The 22319-nt window shown below is 38.7% G+C and overlaps 1 pseudogene; it reads left to right on the forward strand.

Moving 5' to 3' along the window:
• The first annotated feature begins 16867 nt into the window (after nucleotides 1-16867).
• Nucleotides 16868-17040, forward strand: LOC129061149 (uncharacterized; annotated as a pseudogene).
• Nucleotides 17041-22319: the final 5279 nt, after the last annotated feature.

The following is a 22319-nucleotide window of genomic DNA, read 5'->3' on the forward strand; positions in this document are numbered from 1 at the left end:
CTTGGTGCCATACTCTGTTAATCCCTGCCTATCCCAAAGCCTCCCAGGAATTTTTTAAAAACCCTTTCCCTTTGAGATCTCCCTTCCAATTTACTCCCCACAACCTATAACCCATAAACTTCTGACATTTGAAAATTTACATTCCCTCAAGTATCTGGGACAAACTGTAGAGAGTGCTACTCTCAAGGTCCTGCACCAGTTGACAGACCCCTTTCTTCTTGGACAGTGTTGATGATCTTCCCCAGTAGTCTTTCATGACCCTAATTTCTTTTTTTCAGGTGTTAATACACTGACTGAATGCTGTCCCTGGAGACAGAAAAAGCCAGTCATTAACAAAGCAGGGAAGCCATAGAGTATTCTTTCTCTGTCTTGTATCTGTGGAGTTAGGGAGAGGGTCATTGGAGGGCTTGGTCTCAAATACAGCTGCTGTCAAGTTTTCTGATACCTTCCTCATTTCCCAGTCATGTATCTATCCCAATACAATTGTCCTAGAAGCAGTAAGTCACTGCCTGTGCCTCAAGAAGAAAGTAAGAGCAGCCCAGGTTGCATTTGTCTACTTTTTGGTTTTTATTCTCTAGGTGCCCTGCATAGTTTGGCATATTTATTAAACAAAATAGCCTCATCTTGTCTTGATAATTATTTTTCCATCTTGTAGAGGAAAAGGATTAAGGTATGATGAGAAGCATGTTTTATTAAAAAAAAAAATCAGGTCAGCTGGCAGAGAGATTTCTTATCAATCTTCAGTAGGCCAGGGTTAGCACAGAGGTCCCATTTAGAGTCATTCAGTTTGCTCTAGGAATGATCAGAAATTAATTGGGAGAAGTCACTCTGTGACTGAGGGCACAGTGATTTCAAGCAAAATGCAGAGCTTTCTAGAAATAAATATGAGTCCAACTTTGTGGATATATTCACTGTGTTTGGAAGTTGGCCCACCCAGGCTGCTTTCAAGGAAGGCACTTGTGGGTATGTCTTAGAGCAGATGGTCAGGAGTACTTGGAGGTGAACTGCCTGGGGTCTAGACTGTGACGACAGCTGTGTCTGAGTCTCATCTAAGGCATAGGCTACAGATGACCAGTTGGGTCAATGACTGAAATTCTCCTCATCAGACTGTTGTCTCTGCTAGTGGTGATGATCTTGAAAAGTCTCTAGCCATTCTTTAATAACCAGAAAGAAAAATCATTAGAGGGGTCACATCCAAAAATAGCATATTCAAAATCACAAAAGAAAATATGCTGAGCAATAACCCAAACTCTGAGGAGCTTGCAGACAGGATTAGAAAAAAATGGGAGGGACAAAAAGCATGTTTCCAATCAGGTACCTCAACACCTTAAGACATAGTCCCTTGGAATGACTTCTCAGTAAAAATAAGTGCCGGTAGGCCAATACAATCAGCTAAGCTAGAAGAGGACCAGTGGGAAATTTGCCATAAGATCTACACTGGAGTTGGTTATAACATCCTAAAATGCTTTCCTTGTTTTGGTTTTGACACTTAAGAGAGGTAGAATTTAGTATTTGGTGAAAAATATGTGTGTCTAGGGTGGTGGCAAAGTTTTAGTATGAAGAATTAGAGTTATGAGCTCTTCTTTTTGTCCTGTGTGGAAAACTTTCTTCAAAATCTAAAATAAGTTTTTGATGAGGTGTTTTTGTGTTCTTGTGTTTGAGAAGGTGCTTCTCAAAATAAACAGGAGCTTCATGCAACTGCAGGTCTGAAGGCCTGACCAAGTCAAGCACACCACAGAAAACCCAGGAACAAAAACATGAACTAAAAAATGATATCACACTTAGCTTCAGAGCCACACGTTAGGCCCATTAGGCAAGGCTTATCCCTCCAACTGCATGAGCAGCCACTTGGGTCTGGATCCAGGACCAGGCCCTGAAATCTTTGATGGAGTAACATTGCCTTGAACAAAGCAGGCAGTCTCACCTTGGGGTCACCAGACAGGCTACTTCAGGACAGCCTTAGATTCAAGGCTAAACACATGATGGAATAGTGTAACCATATGTAGATCTGGCTGCTTGCTGATTTGAAAGCCGATACTAAAGAGGCAGGTGCTGATGTAAAGAAAAGTGGTTTTATTCAGGTGCTGGCAACCTGGAAGATGAGGAACTCTTATCTCAAAGCCCATGTTAACATCCCAGTGCAGGCAAAGGTTTTTATAAGGAGGGAGAGGGGCAAGGAGAACAAAGAGATCAGGGGGAAAGGCTGTGAACATGCTAGTATTACTTGATGGTCCTGATATGGATCTCTAATGTCAGCATCCTGGAATTGGTAAACACCAACCAGATTTCTGCAGTTGTGAAACCTGCATCACCAAAGTCATGGATGGTGAAGATTGTTTCTTATACAAGCAGGAACAGGAACTGCTGGCACCTGCAATATGCTTACAAAGAAATTGTGAGTACACGAGTCCTTTTAATCAGTTTGTTAGTAGGCTTTATTTTAATTCTATTTCATGGTAGAATAGTATAAAGTTTTTATTCCATATTGTAATTCCCCTCTGTCAATTCTTTCTCCATCTTTGGAGCTATTAATGTCCTCTGAATCTTTTGGGGGGATGAAAAACCTGAGCCTGTTTTAAAGCAAAATAGTTGTGAGTTAAAAGCTGATATTATTTTGTTTTATAATATTATTTATTATTGTTCTTCTATTACAATTGTCTCAACTTCCCCCCCCCCTTTGTTTTCCTCTGCAAAGCCCACTCCCCAACTCCTTCAGTCAATCCCCACCCAGGTCCGTGTCCATGGGCCATTCATACATGTTCCTTGATTAGTCCTTTCTCCTTCTTTCCACCCTTATTCCCCAACTCCTCCCTTCTGGTCGCTGTCTGTCTGCCCACCCTCTGCCAGAAGGTGCACCTGTTCTCCCAGAGTCTTTTGACATATCATTGCTTAGCAACAGTAATGGTCGTTGTGATGTGAGCTGCACTGGTTTCAAAGCCATGTGCTGTTGGAGGGCCTGCTTTAGCAGATAGAAGCTCAGCTGCTAAAAGAAAGGGGGAGTGTGGAATGATGAAGATAGGCAACTGAAGAGGTGGGGAGTGTGTGCTCAACTTTATGTCTTGAGGTTTTTAGATCCCAAATTACTGGGTCCCATCTGTTGTCTCAGTGGTTACAGACACCTAGTCTCCTCACCTACAATCACATTGGGAACCCAAATTGGTAAAAAGAGGCTGAGAAGCTGGGAAAATTTTGACCCAATCCAGATCTCAATGGATCAGATGAAGTTAGATCGAGAAAGGGTGATGAAGATCCTTGAATACATCAGAAAGAATAATTGTCTCCATCATAAAACTATTGACTTTAAGACAAGTGCCTCCTTAAGCAGAGGATGGCTGTCCTAATGCCATACCCTAAGAGTACCTCCCTCTTCCATTGCTTCTAGGAATTTTGAAAGCCTTTATTCTTTCAGGTCACACTCTCACTGTTCCTCTCCTTTACTCCCACACTCCCATACAGTGATACCCAAAAATTCTTATTATTTTAAGTACCTAGGCCAGGCTTTTAAGGGTGCTACCTCTATGGTCAGGTGCATCAGTTTCCAGACACCTTCCTTTTTGGACATGAGTGATGATATTTTTCAAGAGACTTCCAGGACCTTGAATTCTTTTTACAGGTGTTGTCCCACGGGCCATTTATTGTCTCAGTCAACAGGGATGGCAAGGAAACATTGGCATAATGGGTAAACCATATAGTGTTTCTCTTTATCTACCTGACATCTGAAGACTTATAGAGAGAGCCGGGGTTAACATAGTCTGAACTCCTACTGCCACCTATTTTCCTGATGTATTTTAATTTTCTAGTAAATTCGTTAAATCTAGTAAATGAATTTGTCCTTAAGCATATGCCTTAGAATGCATGAGACCACTTCTTGGGTCTCAAAACTGAGGTCCAAAGAAAGGGGTGGGGCTATTCAAGATGGGATTTCTCTATCTGTCAGTTTACTTGTACTCTAGGTGTATGGCTTAGTGTGGCATATTTATTGAACAGTCGATATTGTCTTGGCAAAGATTTTTCCTATTTATAAGAAAAAAGGTTCAAGTCATAATAAGAGCTCTTATTGCATTGAGTTAGAGGTGAGGCTGGCTCAAATTAGCTGGAAGAGAGATCCCTTTGGTTTCTTACTCAAACTGGAGTTGACAAACAGGTCCTGGTTGGAGCCACTTGGTTTTCTCAGGGAGTAATTACACAGTTTTTTGGGGGTGGAGAAGGTAGTTTTGCATGGCTATTAACTGTAACTAAGACCACGGTTATTTAAGGCAGAGGCAGAACTTTCTGGAGAGAAGGCATGAGTCAAAAACTAGGAATAACTAAGTGTTTTTGGAGGTTGGTCCATTCAAGTTGGTTTTGGGGAAAGGCACTGTGTGTGTATGTATTCTTTAGAGAAGATGGTCAGGTATGCTTGAAAGTTAACTGCCTGGGCCTGGACATTGATGGTAGTTTTGTCTGTTTCCAATCTAAAGCATATGCCACACATGGGCAATTGGATCAATGGCTCAAGTTCTCATCAGACCATAGTCACCTGCACAAAAATGATAACTGTCAAAAAGTCTCTTCTTTCTTTAATAATCACAAAAGAATTTTAAAAGGTCAAGATCAAAATGATCACATCCAAAATTACAAGTGGAAATGGGCTTAGTAAAAATCTAAGGTCTGATGAGCTTACAGATAAGATAAAATAATTAGAGAGACAGACAAAAAGGGTGTTTGAAAACAGGCACATTTACCTCCCAAGACAAAGCACCCTGGAATGACTTTCAAGTACAAAGAGTGAGAGCTAGAATATAAAGTGTGGGTAATTCAATATAGAAAGCTAAACTGAAAGTGGACCAATGTTGAATTATTTTCCATAAGTCTGTACTGGAGTTAATTATAATGTCCCAAAATGGGTTTTACCCTTTTTTTCATCATAGCACTACAGTGAGATGGAAACAGTACGTGAAGGGGGACAGTCATTTGGGATGCAGCATTAGAGTTATGAATGCCTTCTTTTACTTGTGTAAGTAAAAGTCTAAAATGAGTTCCTGATAAGGTGCCCCTGTGTTCTTGTATTTGAGAAGTTTCTTTTCAGGATGATGGGCTTTCTACAATGTCCAGCCTGAAGACTGAGGCATGTTTTGCACACCTTGGAAAAGTCCAGCAACAAAGTCTTGGACAGAAATAAGGAACAAACTGACAGTGACCAGAGGAGTGGGGACGAGGGGTAACAGGGGAAAGAAGGGGAAGGGTCTAGTCAAAGAACAGGTATAAATGACCCATGGACATGGACAACAGAATAGGGATTGACTGTGGAAGAGGGGTGTGGGCAGGGCAAGGGAGAGCAATGGGGGGGGGGGAATTTGGAGAACTAATTAAATAAAAATGAAATAAAAGAATAAAAAAATAAAAACTTGTAAAAAGAAATCATTCAGACATACTGCTAAACACAACCACATAGCCACAAGTTCCAAGAAAAAAAATGTGGGTGGCATTTACCAACAAGTTCCATTAGGTAAGCTATATCATTATATTTGAATGAGCAGCCACTTGGAAGCAAGCTCTTGCTCTAGCTCCAAGCACTAAAGCTTGTGAAGAAATAATGCCACCTTGAATGACAGAGAGAACAGTGTATGGCCATGCCTGGCGCCATAACTCAGGAATTTCCACCTCTTTCATTGTTTCCCAAAAATCTTTGAAATCCCTTCTCTTTTTGGGTCTTCTTCCCAATGTTTGTCCACTACACCTCCTGCCTCCCAAATTCCCGGCTCTAAGAACCAAATTTTCATTTTCCCTTTGGTTCTTAGGCTGTGGAGAGTGCACCCTCCATGGTCACTGCACCAGATTCCAGGTATCTTCATCCTTGAAGATGAGAGATAATCTTCCTCAGAAGCCTTCCAGATTGCTAAACTCATTTTTCAGATTGTCTCACTGACTGATTATTACCCTTGGTGATGAACACAGCCAGACAACCACTGGCAAAGCTGGCAAACTATATAGTGTTCCTCTTTCCCTACCTGGCACTTGTGGGCTTAGGGAGAGAGCCAGGGAAGGTCTTGGTCTGCAATCATGCTGCCATGTAGTCTCCTGATTTTTTTTCATTTTCTAGTAATGTATTTATCCCAATACAAGAGCCCCCCAAACAAGGTATTACTGCTTTGGCTTCAGTACTGAGGTCTAGGAACTAGGCACGGTAGAATTTGCCTACATGATGTGTTTCTTGTTTTCTAAGTCTTGTCTTGACAATGATTTTTCTTCTTTGTAGATGTAAAAGTTCAAGCCATTATAAGAAGCTGTATTTTTTTTTTTTTGAGGAAGAAATGAGGTCAGGGATTCCAAGATGACTGCAGAATAGCTGGAAGTTTTTTTTACTTGCCCCTAGCCCCAGACCAGACTTGCAGATAACCTGCAGAGCAATCAACTTGAAAAACCAGTTGAAGTATAGCTGATCTAAAATTTCATAAACAGGAGCATGAAGGAATACAGGAGAAGACAAGAAGAGGGAGAGCCCCCTCATGCAAGTGCAACAATTGCAAAGCCAGAGGGATACTGTGGCACTGGAGCTTATCCACACACTGGGGTCTCCAATCCAGGACAACAAGATATGGGAAGGGGAGCCTGTGTAACATCAGCGGTTGGAGACTTGAAGAACACTATCCCAAGGAAAGAGCAAACCCATTGCTATAATAACAGCTTGTGGAGTTGCTCTGACCTACGGTTGTTAGAGGGATGATGTCTCAGTTCTGGTTGGTATACCTAGTGGTGACTTTGAGGGGACCTCTATTCTCTAAAAGGACTTTGGCCATAGAGTGGGATGGAGTCTAGACTGCGTGGTCTGAGGAGTGAGACTGTCTTGCTCACCTTCAACACATGGGCTGTGCCTTTGCCCCCCAACTGCTGAATTAATTGTTCAGTCTTCCCCATCGCGTGGCAGAAGGATACAGTGCTGGGCTAGAACTTTGGCCCTGCCTTGCTCAGTTAAATGGTAAGGGGGAATGGAAAATTTGCTTTGTTTGGATCTTGGGAAGGGCCAGGATCTTTAGTCCTGCTGTCACCAGCCCACACAAGGAACATGGAGAGATTCTGTCATGGAGAGATTGAAGTGCCAAGCAGGCTTGATTTTTTTTGATCCCCTTTCTGCTTGGAAGTGACAATGAGCCCTACAAAGCTGGGTTTTGTGACTGTCTCACAGGTGGGCTTCTCTTCAGGAGTCAGATGGGCAATTGCTGGGCTCTGTGCTGCACTATAGGGAAGTAGCACTGAGCTCCCCAGGGTGCAGTCACAGGAAGGGGAGAAAGTGATGCCCCCTCATATATGGTGTGCGAACCACCCACAAGATTTTTTGAATCACCCTGCCAGGTCCCAGATACCCCTGCTGAATGAAATTCTGTAGGGGAGGAAAGGGCAACTCAGAGAAGGGACATTCAAAGGGCAAAACCCCACACCTGTCAGTCTATTAAAGGTTCCAGCCTGACAAGCTTACCAAGAGCTGGGCAGGACAGTGCCAGACATTGGCATGGAAGAGGCCTGGGACTGGCACAACAAGTGGCCTCCTTCAGACAGCACTAGAGAAGGATCCAGTGGGCTTTACAACAGCATATCCAGTCTGCTGTTTGTACAACAATCTGCTGAGGTGAACCATACTTTTTTTCTTTTTTAATCTTTATTTTTTTATTTTCTATTTTATTTTTCCCTTTTTTCTTTCATATCTCTTAATTACTTTTATTATTCTATTTTTTCTCTTTTTTATTCTTCTTATTTGCTTTTCCTACTCTTTATTTTCTCTCACCCTCTATATTTACTATTAGTAGTAGTGTATTTTATTATTATTATCATCATCATTACTATTGTTGTTTTCTTTCTTTTCTTTTAATTATTTAGTTTCATATTCTCTTTTTCATTTCTTTTTCCTTTCTCTAATTTTTTTGGTTCTTTTGTTATTCTCTTTTATTATTCTTGTTGTTGGTTTGGGTTTTTATTTTTGGTGAGTTGTTTTCAGTTTTGTTTTGTTTTATTTTGTTTTGTTCTGTCAACACCTGTACAACAGTTTACACCAGGCCATTGGGATTGAGCCTCATAGTCAACCAGCATAAGTAGAATCCACCCATGAATAGGACAACAGCAATCAAGAATAATTTACAACAGGTGGGCCCACATAATGCACACATGGGTCATTTCTGGAATGCCCAGTTAATGAGATAAAAGAAACTGCACCACTGGGTCCCACAGGTAACCTACTGCAGAAGGGCACCCCACCAAGTCTGACAGTCACTCCAGTTCTATTTAATATATAGAAACAAACACAAACAGCCAAAATGGGGAGAAAAGAAACAGGACTAAATGAAAGAACAGGGGGATCTCTAGAAAAAGAGTTAAATAAAATCCAGTTAAGCAATTTATCAGAATCAAAGTTATAAGGCTGCTCAGAAACATTGCAAAAGACATAGAAACCACAAAAAAAACCAGTCAAAAATGAAGAATAGTATAACTTAAAAAAGAATACAGTGGAAAGAATAATCAGTAGGTTGGATGAATCAGTGAATTAGAAGACAAGGTAGAAAAAATTAATCAGAGCAGCAAAAGGAAAAATTAGAGGTAAGAGGATAGTTTAAGGATTCTTTGGGGCAACATAAAATGTAACAACATCCACATCATAAGGGTACTAGAAAAAGAAGAAAGAAGCAAAGGATAGAGAACATATCTGAAGAAATAATGACAAAAAATTTCCCTGAACCTGTGAAGAAACTGATCACACAAGTTCAGGAGGCACAAAGAACCCAATCAAGATGAACCTAAAGAGACCTACACCAAGGCACATAATAGTTAAAATGGCAAAGTGTAAAGACAAAGAGAGGATCTTAAATGCAGCAAGAAAGACGCAGTTATTACCTACAAGGGCATTCTCATAAAGGTTTCAGCTGATTTCTCAACAGAAACACTATAGGCCAGAAAAGAATGGTATGAAACATTCAAAGTAATGAAAAGCAAGGATCTGAAACCAAGACGACTCTATCCAGCAAGGCTATCATTTAAAATAGAAGGTGAAATAAAGACCTTGTCAGACAAAAAAAAAAAAAAAAAAAAAAAAAAAAAAGGAAAAGAAAGAAAGAAAAGGCTAAGAGTTCATTACCATCAACCCAGAATTGCAAGAAAAATTAAAGGTACCACTCTTAAGAATAGAGTGAGGCACATAGACATGAAGAATAAACATGGCAGTAAATAAGTACTTATCAACAATAACCTTAAAAGTAAATAAATTAAATGGTCCAATCAAAAGACATAAGGTAGTTGAACTGATAAGGAAACATTATGCATAGATAAGTTGTTCCACGAGACCCCCACATTGGAACAAAATATTCATACAAGCTGAAAGTGAAGGGATAGAGAAGAATATTCCATGCAAATGGCAACAAAAAAGCTGGGGTAGCAATACTTATATCTGACAAAAACAAAGGCCATAACAAGAGACAAAGAAGGTCCCTAAGTAATAAAAAAGGGATCCATCTGACATGAGGATATAACTCTTGTCGACACATATGTACTCAATATAGGACTACCTAAATATATTAAGAAAATCTAGATAGACTTTAAGAGATTGATAACAATACAGTCATAGTAGGGGACTCCAGCACCCAATTGACATCAATGGATATAGACAAAATAAAACAAGAAAACAAGGACTATTAATGATGCACTAGATCAGATATATTTAATTGATATTTACAGAACATTTTATCAGTCAGGAATGTTTGGAGTAAAGCTGTCCTGGGTTTACCGTCTGGTGGTAGCTGTGTCTGAGTTTGATGTAAGACATATGTCACAGCTAGACCATTGAGTCAAAAACGTAATTTCTTACCATTAGATGATTGTCACCTGCACAATGGTGGAGAACATGAAAAGTCACTAGCCATTTTTTAATAACCAGAAATAAGAACATGAAGAATGGTCATAATGAGGAATATCACAACAGAAAACGTGTTGAGAGAAACTAAGATCTTACTACTGAACCCAATCAGTGAAGGTCCTACTACTCACTACCAACAGGCAAAACTCTGCATGCAGAGTTTGGTGGAAAGGAAAAGGAATCTTATTTGATTTGAAAACACACATTTTGAAATAAAGGCAGCTTTCTGCCCCAAGACCCATCCCCTTGTAAAAAAATATCCCCCCCAAAAATAATAACCCTGCCACTCTCTGCCATTCCAGACCAGTCTGAGGCCACACTCAGAATTCCCTTTCTCTTTAAAAGTACTGTTTTTGAGAAAAATGCAGGTGGCTGAAGCATACTTGTGGTCATGGTCTGCTCCAGCCACCAAGCCAAATGGCTGCCTCATATTTCACCCACTCAACCATCTAGTCTAGCCAGACCATTGAGTCTCAGGAGGGAATGATGCAAGCTGGCTTTTAAAATGTGACCTACACCATTCCTGAGTCTGCAAGAATGTCTTTTGAGAAGACATTCAGCTGCAAAGCCTTTACTGGAATGATATCAAGCAGTGACAATTTGATAAATCCTTTACATCTATGAGTTGAACACCTTTGTTAATGTCATCAGGTACTGAGGTAAACTAGTTCAAATTCTAAGAGAAAACAAGTTTGAGGACAGTTAGCTGCATGAAAGTCCAATATTCACAATTGAGTATTGTGATTTTCCTTAAAACCCAATCCCCCCAAGATTACCCTTAGTATCATCCAAATTCTGGAGGGATCAGGTGGGGGAAAATACAAAGCAAAAAGAAAATCCTTGTCCTTCCAATATTTACCAAAACTTTATCTCTATGCCTTATATCTTTTGTTACTTTACTGTCCCACTTAATGTGAACTTTTAACCCTTAGAAACTTCAATCTCTTTTAAAAACAGAAACAAAACAGAAATCCAAAGGAAAGACACAGTTCCAGAAAAGGAGGCAGGTAAGACTGGACCTAAGCTTAGAATCTTGTCTCACACCAACTGGTTCCACAAATGACCTCTGCTAGGTCTAAATGACCCAAAGCCTCAAACAGCAGAGGCATTCTCTAACACCAACCAGTATTGAAAATGACCTTGATGAGGTCCAAATAGCAAAAAGTCTGATGGCAAAGGTGTTATCTCACACCAGTTGGCACCAGGAATGACCATTACAAAGTGCAAATGGCATGAGCAAAGGATTCCAGTGTAAACAAAGTAGCTAAGTTCACCATAGTCCCAACAAGATCAGAAAGCAAGAAAAGAATAACTGTAACCAATAAATTAGGTTTCTTTCAAGTTAAAACTGTCACAAATTTCTACACTTACTTAGAAATAACCATGACTTGCTTTCAATCTTTACTCTTTTTAACAATGGGAAAGACCATACCCTAACTCAGTATCAAGGAGCTAAAAGTCCCTGGATTTGCAAACACATAAATAAAGGAACATTGTCACTTTGCATTGGGGCCTGCTGTCTCCTGAAAGAAATTTCAAGTCTCCCAGTGTACAGGCATATCTGTCCTTTTCAGCACCGATGACAGTAGCAAGGTTTGAAGTTGGTGCCTGTTTTATCAGTGTGGGTGGTTTCAAGACTCAATTTACATAAGCTTTAGAGAAGATTGTATTGCCAGTAGGGACCAATCCATTGCTTAGCTAGCTGCTGTTCAGAATCTTTAGTCCTCCAGGTATTTATTAAGACTTGGTCCTCTGGCTAATATGAGTGTAAGGGCTCATCAGATGAGTAGGCAGGCCTGCAAATAGCAAACGTGTAGAATGGTTAGTGTTTGACCTAAGTTTTGCATTTATTGCTTAATTTTTTACTCATGCTCCAAATCTAGAAGGCAGGGCATTCACAAAACTGAGATTTAGAGGGATCTCCCATAAACTATTTCAAAATGGCTTAAGCCCACTCCTGGGTACTACCTTAATCTGGAGCAGAGCAATAGGAAGTGCCTGGTTCCATTTCAAATGTGCTTCCTGGAATACTTTGGCCAAGGTCTTCTTTATTGTGTAATTTATTTTCTCAGTCTTGTCCATAGATTGAGGTCTCCAAGATGGGTATAGTTTCCAATGTATTTGCAATGCCTGTCCAACTTTCTGGGAGATCTTCAAAGTGAACGATGGTCCATCATCATTTTGAATGCTGTAAGGAAGTCCGAACCTAGGAATTACTTCTTTAAGTAGAAATTTTGCTACCTCCATTGCCTTCTCAGTTCTAGTGTGTTATGGCTCCACCTATCCAGAAAAAGTGTCCACAAAAATTAACACAAATTTGAAATTCTCTCTGGTTTTAGGCATCTGTAGATGTAAAGTTCACTTGCCATCTTCAAATGAGCATAACACTTTATATTCTACTCCCATTTCCACTGGGGCATACTCTGCCTTAGGATTGTTTTTGGCACATATTTGACAGCCTTGGGTAATCCTCTTAACTTTCCTTTGCAAATGAGAGTCCCTAAAATGTAGCTTAGTGAGGTCCATCAAAGCATCCCTTCCACAATGGATCCCTTCATGTAGGTGTTTGAAGATGGGATACATTACAACCTCAGGGACTAAGATCATTCCATGGGTGCTGATTATCCATATGGAATTGAGATAAGTGTTAGTGAATCTACATTCAAGGTCTGCCCCTCATCTTTCTATATATACTGGGGTTTAAATTTTGACAAATCTAGACAGGAATCAAAGCCCTCAGGCATGGCACCCCTCCAGCTGCTTGTTTCACTGTTTTATCAGCAGTTTGATTTTCTTGGCACTGTCCTGGGCAGTGCATTATGGCAACCTGATTTGGTAGATTCACTGCCTAGCAATTGTAAAATCTCCTTTCGTGTTTGACATCCTTGTTCCCTGAAGCTAGGGGCCCTTTCTCCTTCCATATTGTCCATCAGCATGGATTACCATATTTAGAGACCATGTAGTTATTAAACTTCTTTCCCTGGGACAGTACTAAGGCTTTGGTGAAGGTAATCAATGCAGCCTTCTGTGCTGAGGTTCCAGGCACAAGGACTTGGGCTTCTCATTCCCTTGTGACTACATTCCCTATGTACAAGTATAGCTGTTCTTTTCAGCACTGACCACAATAACAAGGTTTGAAGTTAGTGCCTGTTTTATCAGCCTGGGTGGATTCAAGACTCAATTTCCATTCCCTCTGGTGACTACAGTGTACCTTGCTCATCATTGGTTGTTTTACATGAAGCTGTTCCCATCTATATATAGTTCCTAATATGGTGCTGCCAACAGTTGGTATAGTATATACAGCCTACTAAAATAAACTTGGTCAATAATTTTTAAGAAGCCATGTTAGAGAGCTGAGTCTCCATCCATGTCTGGGATCACAGTGACCAGATTCAAAGTTGTGCACATCTGCAAGGTAACATTTGGGTTGTCCAACACAATGGCCTGGCATTTCCCCGTGCACACTGCCATCAGCTATTACCCTTCTTTCTGTTACAATAGAGTTAGGACCTGATATGGTATCAATACTATAGTAGGCTATATCAAAGTGAACTTCTCAGCTTCCTGTAAAATGTCACAGGTAGCTGCAACTCCTCAGAGGCATGGTGGCCATCTTTGTTTTTGTTTTTGCTTTTGTTTTTGTTTTGACCTGACTTCTATAAGGGATAAACTATGAGTCTTGGGATGTTTCCCAGAGTCAGAGTTAGTAACTTCAGTCTAATTCCCTGCCTTTAATGAATATACCATTTGAAAGGCTTTTGTAAATTGGGCAATCCTAGTGCAGGAGCCAAAACTAGCTTTCCCTTCAAGGCTTCTGAAAATCTTTTGTCCTTTCAAAAGTTCAAAGTTCAGTTCTTTTGAGGAATCACACAGTTGTTTCGCTTTAAGTCCAAAGTTTGGAACAAAATTCTGCAGAACGCTGTGATCCCTAAGAACCAAGAAAGCTGCTTTTGGTTCTCCAGAACTTTATTTTTATTTTTATTTATTTACTTTTAGAGAGGAGAATGGGAGGGAGAAAGAGAGGGAGATAAACATAAGTGTGTGAGAGAAACATTGATTAGTAGTTTCTTGCACACCCCCAGATGGGGACCTGCCCTGCAACCCAAACATGTTCCTTGACTGGGAATGGGTAACCTTTTGGTTTGCAGGCTGGTGTTCCATCCACTGAGCCACACCAGCCAGGGCAGTCCTCTGGGATTTATATGTAGCAATGGCTTTCAATGGCTTTCTATCTACAATCAAGCTCCTAATACCCTGAAATTCCAGGTATTCCACCTCCTATTTGAAAGATATGGGCCTTGTGAAGTGATACATATATCCCCTTTTTGACAGATGATCTAGAACTGTGATTGTGATTGAACAAAGAGTCCTCATATGCATATTGCAGAACAACTGATTTCAATTGAATATCCCTAAAGTCCTTTGTAATACTTCCCTGAATATAGTTAGAAAGTTCTGAAATACTTGTGGAAGCACAGTCCACCAGTATTGGAGCATGTCTCTTGTTTATTTGTCCTGCCATTTGAAGATGAACAGTAGTTGAGCCTGTTCATCTACTGGGGTGCAGAGAAAACAATCCCTCAAGTCTGGGACTGAAAACCACTTGCTATCTCTAGCCACCATGCTTGACAGAGTTTAGAGGTTGGACACCATAGGATGAATGTCCTGAACAATGTCATTTATGGCTCTAAGGTAGACAGTGATCTGACCTTCCTGAGTTACTCCACTTAGATAGTATTGCCTCAAAATAAACTACCTTGCTCTAGATAAGTAGGCTTCCTGGACAACTTGGTGCCCTGATGGGTCTTTGAGGGGAATAATCATCCTTCATAATATAGGAGTAGGGCTGTTGGCTCTCTGGGCCATATATAAGGGGTAGCTAGCAGTGGGGGGAGTGGTAAAGGAGGTCTTCCTGCTACTAACACTCTGTCCCAAGGGCTCAGGGCATTAATGAAGTTTATTTTTTTCATTGTCCTTTTCTTCCTGTGTCATACTATAGGAAGAGGTTTAAATGCTCCTTACCTTCAGCACCATCAAGTGGACCTTTGTCTCTTCTGAAATCCCATTATGCAGTGACATAAAAGCTTTGACATAATGGGTTTCATCCCATTTGTGGAACTGTTAGCATATGATTTGAGGTATTATTAACAACAGCTAAATGAAGTATAATGGCCTTCCAGAAATGCAGAAACAACAAAAGAGTCACCTAAAATGGGGAGACAAAGAACCCACAACTGAATGGAGTGGAAGAATCTCCAGTAAAAGAATTAAAGGAAATTGAGTAGAGCAAACTATCATATATAGAATTCAAAAGAATGCTTATAAGAGTGCTCAAGGAATTCAGTGACAACTACAAGGAACTGAGAAGGAAATACAACAGTGTGAAAAAGGAAATAGTAACTATAAACAAGAGACAGGAAGAAATGAAGAATATAATATCTGAAATAAAAAAATACATTAGAAAGAATTAAAAGCAGGATGGATGCAGCAGAGGACCAAATTGGGAGCTAGAAGCCAAGTAGAACAAAATACCCAGGTAGAGCAGCTGCACAAAAATAGACTAAAAGAATATGAAGATAGCTTAAGGGAACTGCAGGACATCATGAATTGCAGCACCATTCAAATCATAGGAATACCGGAAGGTGAGGAAAAGGATCAAGGAATAGAAAACCTGTTTGAAAAAATAATGACAGAAAACTTCCTTAACCTGGAAAGGGGAAAAACATTGCGAGTTCAGGAAGCACAGGAGGTCCCAATCAAGATGAGCCCAAAGAGGCCCACTCCAAGACACATGATAATTAAAATGCCAAATGTTAAAGACAAAGAGAGAATCTTAAAAGCAACAAGGGAAAAAGGGACAATAACATAGAAAGGAGCTCTGATAAACCTAATAACTGATTTCTCAACAGAAAAACTACAAGCAAGAAGGGAATGGCAATAAATATCTCAAGTGTTGAAAAACAAAGGCCTGCAACCAAGACCACCCAACAAAGCTGTCATTTAAAATGGCAGACAAAATAAGGAGTGTCCCAGGCAAAAGAAGGTTAAATGAGTACACATCCACCAAACCAACATTGCAAGACATGCTAAAAGGACTGCTTTAAGAAGAGGAAGAACTAGAGTGAGAGAGGCAAACATAGGTACAAAGAGGGAAAAATGAATAAGTAACTATCAATCATAACCTTAAATGTAAATGGGTTAAATGCTCCATTCAAAGGCATAGGATAGCTGAATAGATAAGAAAACATGGCTCCCACATATGTTGCCTACCAGAGATGCATGTCAGAACTAAACACCTACACATACTGAAAGTGAGGAGCTGAAAAATATTCCAAGCAAATGTATAGGAAAAAGAAACTAGAGTAGTAAATACTTATATCAGACAAAGAAGACATCAAAACAAAGGCCATAAAAAGAGACACAGACAGACATTACATAATACTCAAGGGAAGAACCCACCAAGAAGACATAAACAAAGTAATCATATATGAACCCAACATAGGAGCACCAAAATGTATAAGGAAAAATCTTGGAGGACTTCAAGAAAGATATAGACAGCAACATACTGATAGTTGGGTATTTTAATGCCCCACTGTCAACAATGGATAGATCTTCCAAACAAAATATCAGCAAGGATATTGTGGCATTGAACAACACCCTAGATCAAATGGACTTAACCAATATATATAGAATCTTTCATCCCAAAGAAACAAAATACACATTCTTTTCAAATGTATAGGGAACATTTTCAAGGATAGACCACATAATAGAACACAAAACAAGCCTTGACAAACTTAAGAAAACTGAAATTATATCACATTTATTTGGACCACAAGGGCTTGAAATTAGAAACCAACTTCAAGGAAAAACCTCACAAATATTCAAATTCATGGAAATTGAATAGCACGCTATTATACAATGAATCGGTTAATAATAAGATCAAGGAAGAAATCAGATAGTTTCTGGAAACAAATTAAAATGAACACACACATCGCTTCTCGGCCTTTTGGCTAAGATCAAGTGTAGTATCTGTTCTTATCAGTTTAAAATGAACACACAAGAGCCCAAAATCTATGGGACACAGCAAAGGCAGTCCTCAGACTAAAGTTCATAGTGATACAGGCCTACTTAAAACATATAGAAACATTTCAAATAAACCTCCTAACTATACAGCTACAAGAACTGGAGTAACAACAGCAAACAAAGCCTATAGCAAGTAGAAGGAAACAACCACAATCAGAGCAGAATTAAATGACATAGAGACTAAAAGGAAAATTCAAAGGATCAATAAATATAGGAGCTGGTTCTTTGAAAAGATAAACAAAATTGACAAGCCTATAACCAGACTCCTCAAGAAAAAAATGAGAGAGGACCAAAATAAATAAAATAAGAAATGAAAGAAGAGAAGTAACAACTGATGACACAGAAATACAAAGGATTGTGAGAAATTACTATAACAACTATATGCCAAGAAATTAAAAAAACTGGGTGAAATGGACAATTTTCTAGAAAAAATATTATCTTCCAAAACTGAACCAAGAAGAGGAATGCACAAACAGATCAATAACAGCGAGTGGATTGAAACATTAATAAAAAAATCTCCCAGTACACAAAAGCCCTGAACTGGATTGTTTGACAGGAGAATTTTACCAAACATTTAAGGAAGAGCTAATCCTTACCCTTTTCAAACTACTCCAAAAAAATACAAAGAAAGAAGATTCCCAAACTCTTTTTATGCAGCCAGCATCATCCTAATCCCAACACCAGATAGAGACACAACAAAGAATGAAAACTACAGGCCAATATTGCTGATGAACATAGATATTAAAAACCTCAACAAAATATAGGCAGCTGCATCCAGCAACACATTAAAAAGATCATACACTATGATCAAGTGGAATTCCTCACAGGGATGCAAGGATGGTACAACATTTGGAATCTAGTAAATGTAATACATCACATAAACAAAAGGAAAGATAAAAACACATGATCAAATCAATAGATGCAGAAAAATGTTTAATAAAGAACATCACTCATTTATGATAATATTCTTAGCCATGTGGGAGTAAAGGGAGCATACCTCAAAAGGACATATATGACAAACCTACAGCCAACATCATACTCAATGGGCAAAAACTAAAAGTTTTCCCACTAATATCAGGAACAAGACAAGGGTGTCTGCTTTCACCACTTCTATTCAACATAGTATTGGAAGTTTCAGCCACAGTGATAAGACAGAAGAAGGTAATAAAAGGCATCAAAATTGGAAAGGAGGAAATAAAACAAGCGTTGTTTGCAGATGATGTGATAGTGTACATAGAAAGCCCTATTGACACCACCAAAAAACTACTCAACTTAATAAGTGCATTTGGCAAAATAGCAGGATAAAAAGTCAATTTTCAGAAATCAAAGGCATATTTGCACACCAACAATGAAATGTCAGAAACAGAAATCAGGAACCAAAGTCATTTGTTATAGCAACAAGAAAGGATAGTACCTAGGAATAAACCCAACCATGGAAGTAAAAGATCTGTACTCATAAAACTACAGCACACGGAGGAAAAATATTAAGGAAGACACAAATAAATGGAAGCATATACTATTTTCATGGATTGGAAGAATTAACATCATCAAAATGTCCATACAACACGAAGCAATTTATAGATTCAATACAATCCCTATCAAAATATCAATGATGTATTTCACAGATATAGAAAAACTAATTCAAAACTTTATATGAAACCATAAGGGATCCCGAGTAGCTGCAGCAATTTTGAGAAAGAACAACCAAGTAGAAGGGATCACAGTATCCAATATCAAACTATACTACAAGTATGCTGTAATCAAAATAGTCTGATGCTGGCATAAGAATAGATATGCAGATCAGTGAAACAGAATAGAGAGCCCAGAGATAAACCCATGCCTCTTTGGTCAATTAATATTCAACAAAAGGGGCAGAAGTGTAATATGGAGTAAAAATAGCCTCTTCAACAAATGATGTTGGGAGAGCTGGACAGCTACATGCAAAACAAAAAAAACAAACAAAAATACCCCACAAAAACCTCAACCAGCAACATACAGCATACACGAAAAGAAACTCAAGATGGATAAAAGATTCAAATATAAATTGCAACACCATGAAAGTCCTAGAGGAGAACATAGTCAGGAAATTCTAAGATATTCCACTCAGAAATATTTTCACTGATATGTCCTCTAGAGCAAGGGACATAAAGGAAAGAATAAACAAATGGGACTTTATTAAATTAAAAAGCATCTGCACGGCTAAAGAAAACATCAGCAAAATGAAAAGGGAGCCAACTGTATGGAAAATATATTTTCTAATGATACCTCAGACAAGGATTTGACCTCCAAAATTTATGAGCTCACACTACTCCACTCCAGAAAGACAAACAATCTAATTAATAAATGGGCAAAGGACCTGGACAGACACTTCTCCAATGAAGAGATACAGAGGGCCCAGAGACATATTAAAGATGCTCAGCATCACTAGCAATCAGAGAAATGCTAATTAAGACCACAATGAGATACCACTCCACACCAGTCAGAATGGCTGTCATAAACAGATCGACAAACAACAGGTGCTGGCAAGGCTGTGGAGAAAAGAGAACACTAGTAAACTGTTGGTGGGAATGCATACTGGTGTAACCACTGTGGAAAACTGTGGAATTTCCTCAAAAGCCAAAAAATGGAACTGCCTTTCAACCAGCTATCCCACTGGTAGGATTATACCCTAAGAATCTGAAACACCAATTTGGAAGACCTTATACACCCCAATGTTCATAGCAGCACAGTTTACAATAGCCAAATGCTGCAAACAGCCTAAGTGCCCATCAGTAAATGAGTAGATCCAAAAACTGGTACATTTCTTCAATGGAATACTACACAGCAGAAAGAAAGAAGGAGCTCCTACCCTTCCTGACGGCATGGGTGGAACTGAAGAGAATTGTGCTAAGTGAAATAATCCAGGCAGTGAAAGACAAATATCATATGATCTCACCTATAAGGGAACCTAATCAGCAAAACAAACAAATGAGCAAAATATAACCAGAGATAATGAAAAACAAACAAACTGACAGTAACCCAAGGGAGAGGTGAGGGGGATAATGGGAGAGAAGGGAAGTGTTGTGAAATAACATGTATAGGGATCCACGGACGAAAACAATGGGGAAATGATGATGGAATCTGGGGCATGGGAGTAGGTAGGGCAGGGGAGAGTAATAGAGGGTAAATGGGGAGAACTTTTGTAATTGAACAACAAAAATATAAGCACAAAAAAAAAAAACTCAACAGAGAATATTGATCCATGGGATGTCTGAAATTTTCCTGCCTTTATTTTCCTCTAGGACACGTATGGTGCTAAGACTTATGTTTAAGTCTTTTGTCCATCTTGAGTTTATTTTGGTGTATGGTTTAAGTTGTGGTCTAGTTTAATTTTTACCATGGACTTGTCCATATCTCCCAACACTATTTATTGAAGAGGTTATTTTTACTCCACTTTTTGTTCCTGTTTTCTTCGTGAAATATTAACTGTCCATATTGATATGGGTGGGTTTATTTCTGGGCTCTCTATTCTGTTCCATTGGTCTATGCATCTTTTCTTATGCCAGTACAAAATTATTTTGATTACTAAACTTATACTTTAGTTTGATATCAGGTATTGTGTTTCCACCTACATAGTTCTTTCTCAAAATTGCTGAGGGTTTTCAGGGTCCTTTATGGTTACATATGAAATTTTGAAATATTTGTTCTATATCTGTGAAATGTGTCATTGGTATTTTAATAGGGATTGCATTGAATCTATTGATTGCCTTGTGTATTATGGACATTTTGATGATGCTAATTCTTCCAAACAATGAACACAGTATCTGCTTCCATTTATCTGTGTCTTCCTTAATTTCTTTCTTCAGTGTTCTGTAGTTTTATGACTACAGGTCTTTTACTTCCTTGCTTAAGTGTATTCCTAAGTATTTTATTTTTCTGTTGCTACTATAAAGGATATTTTTCTATATTTATGCTGTTAATATATCATTGTTATGTACAAAAAATGCCTTTAATTTCTGAATGTTGGCTTTTTATCCCACCATTTTGTCCAAATTCATTTATTAGGTCGAGTAGCTTTTTGGTGGAGTCTGTAAGGTTTTCTATGTACACTATCATGTCATCTGCAAACTGTGACAGTTTCACTTTCTCTTTTCCAATTTGGATGCCATTCATTTCTTTTTTCTATCTCATCACTGTGGCTATAACTATGTTGAATTGAAGTGGTGACAGTGGACACCCTCGTCTTGTTCCTGATCTTAGTGGAAAAGCTTTTAGTTTTTGTCCACTGAGTATGATGTTGGCTGTAGGTTTGTCCTATATAGCCTTTATTATGTTAATTATTCCAATCTATGAACATGCTATATGCTTCCATTTATTTATTGGTATGTTTCCTCTACTCATACTTTTCTGAATGTGTTTATCATTAATGGGTGCTGTAATTTATCAAATGCTTTTTCAGTATTTATTGATAGGATCACTTGGTTTTTGTCTTTTGTAATTTTTTATGTGATGTGTTACATTTATTGATTTGCATATATTTTACCATTTTTGTATCCCTGGGTTGAATCCCACTTCATCAGGGGTAAATCTTTTAAACATATTTCTGAATCCAGTTTGGCCACATTTTTTTGAGGATTTTATCATCTATGTTAATCCGTGACATTGGCCTGTGTTTTTGTGTGTGAGTGTGTGGATCTTTATCTGGTTATGGAATTAGGACAATATGGGCCTCATAAAAGAGTTCAAGGGCCTTCCCTCTTTATCCACTTTTTGGAATAGTTTGAGAAGTATAGGGGTTAGCTCTTCCAAACATTTAGTTTGGTAAAATTCCCCTGTGAAGCCATCCAGCCCAGGGCTTTTGTGTGCTGGGAGTTTTTTGATTACTGCTTCAATTTCATTAGCTGTTTTCAGTCTATTTGTGTTTTATGTTTCTTCTTGACTCAGTTTTGGAGGATTATATGTTTCTAGAAATTTTTCCATTTTGCTCAGGTTTTGATATTTCTTGGCATATAAGTGGTTCATAGTAATTTCTTATGAGCCTTTGTATTTCTGTGTTATTTTTTGTCATTTCTCCTCTTTTATTTCTGATTTTAGTTACTTGGGTCTTCTCTCTTTTTTCTTTTACTTTTTTTAAACTTTTGTCTATAGACTGCTTTTTAAAAAAATTGTTGTTCAATTACAGTTGTCCCAATTTTTCCCTCACCACTCTCCCCTGGGTCACGCATCTCTACCTCTGACACCCAATCCTATCTCTCCTGTTGTTTTTGTCCATAAGTCTCTCATACATGTTTCTTGATGACCCTTCTCCTTCCACTTCTTTCCCCTGATATCCATTCCCACTCTTCTGGTTACTCTACCATTTGTTCATTATTTCAATGTT

The sequence above is a fragment of the Pteronotus mesoamericanus genome, unplaced genomic scaffold (assembly GCF_021234165.1).
Source record: "Pteronotus mesoamericanus isolate MK-2021 breed Mesoamerican mustached bat unplaced genomic scaffold, CSHL_Meso_final scaffold_54, whole genome shotgun sequence".
Taxonomy (NCBI): Eukaryota; Metazoa; Chordata; class Mammalia; order Chiroptera; family Mormoopidae; genus Pteronotus; species Pteronotus mesoamericanus.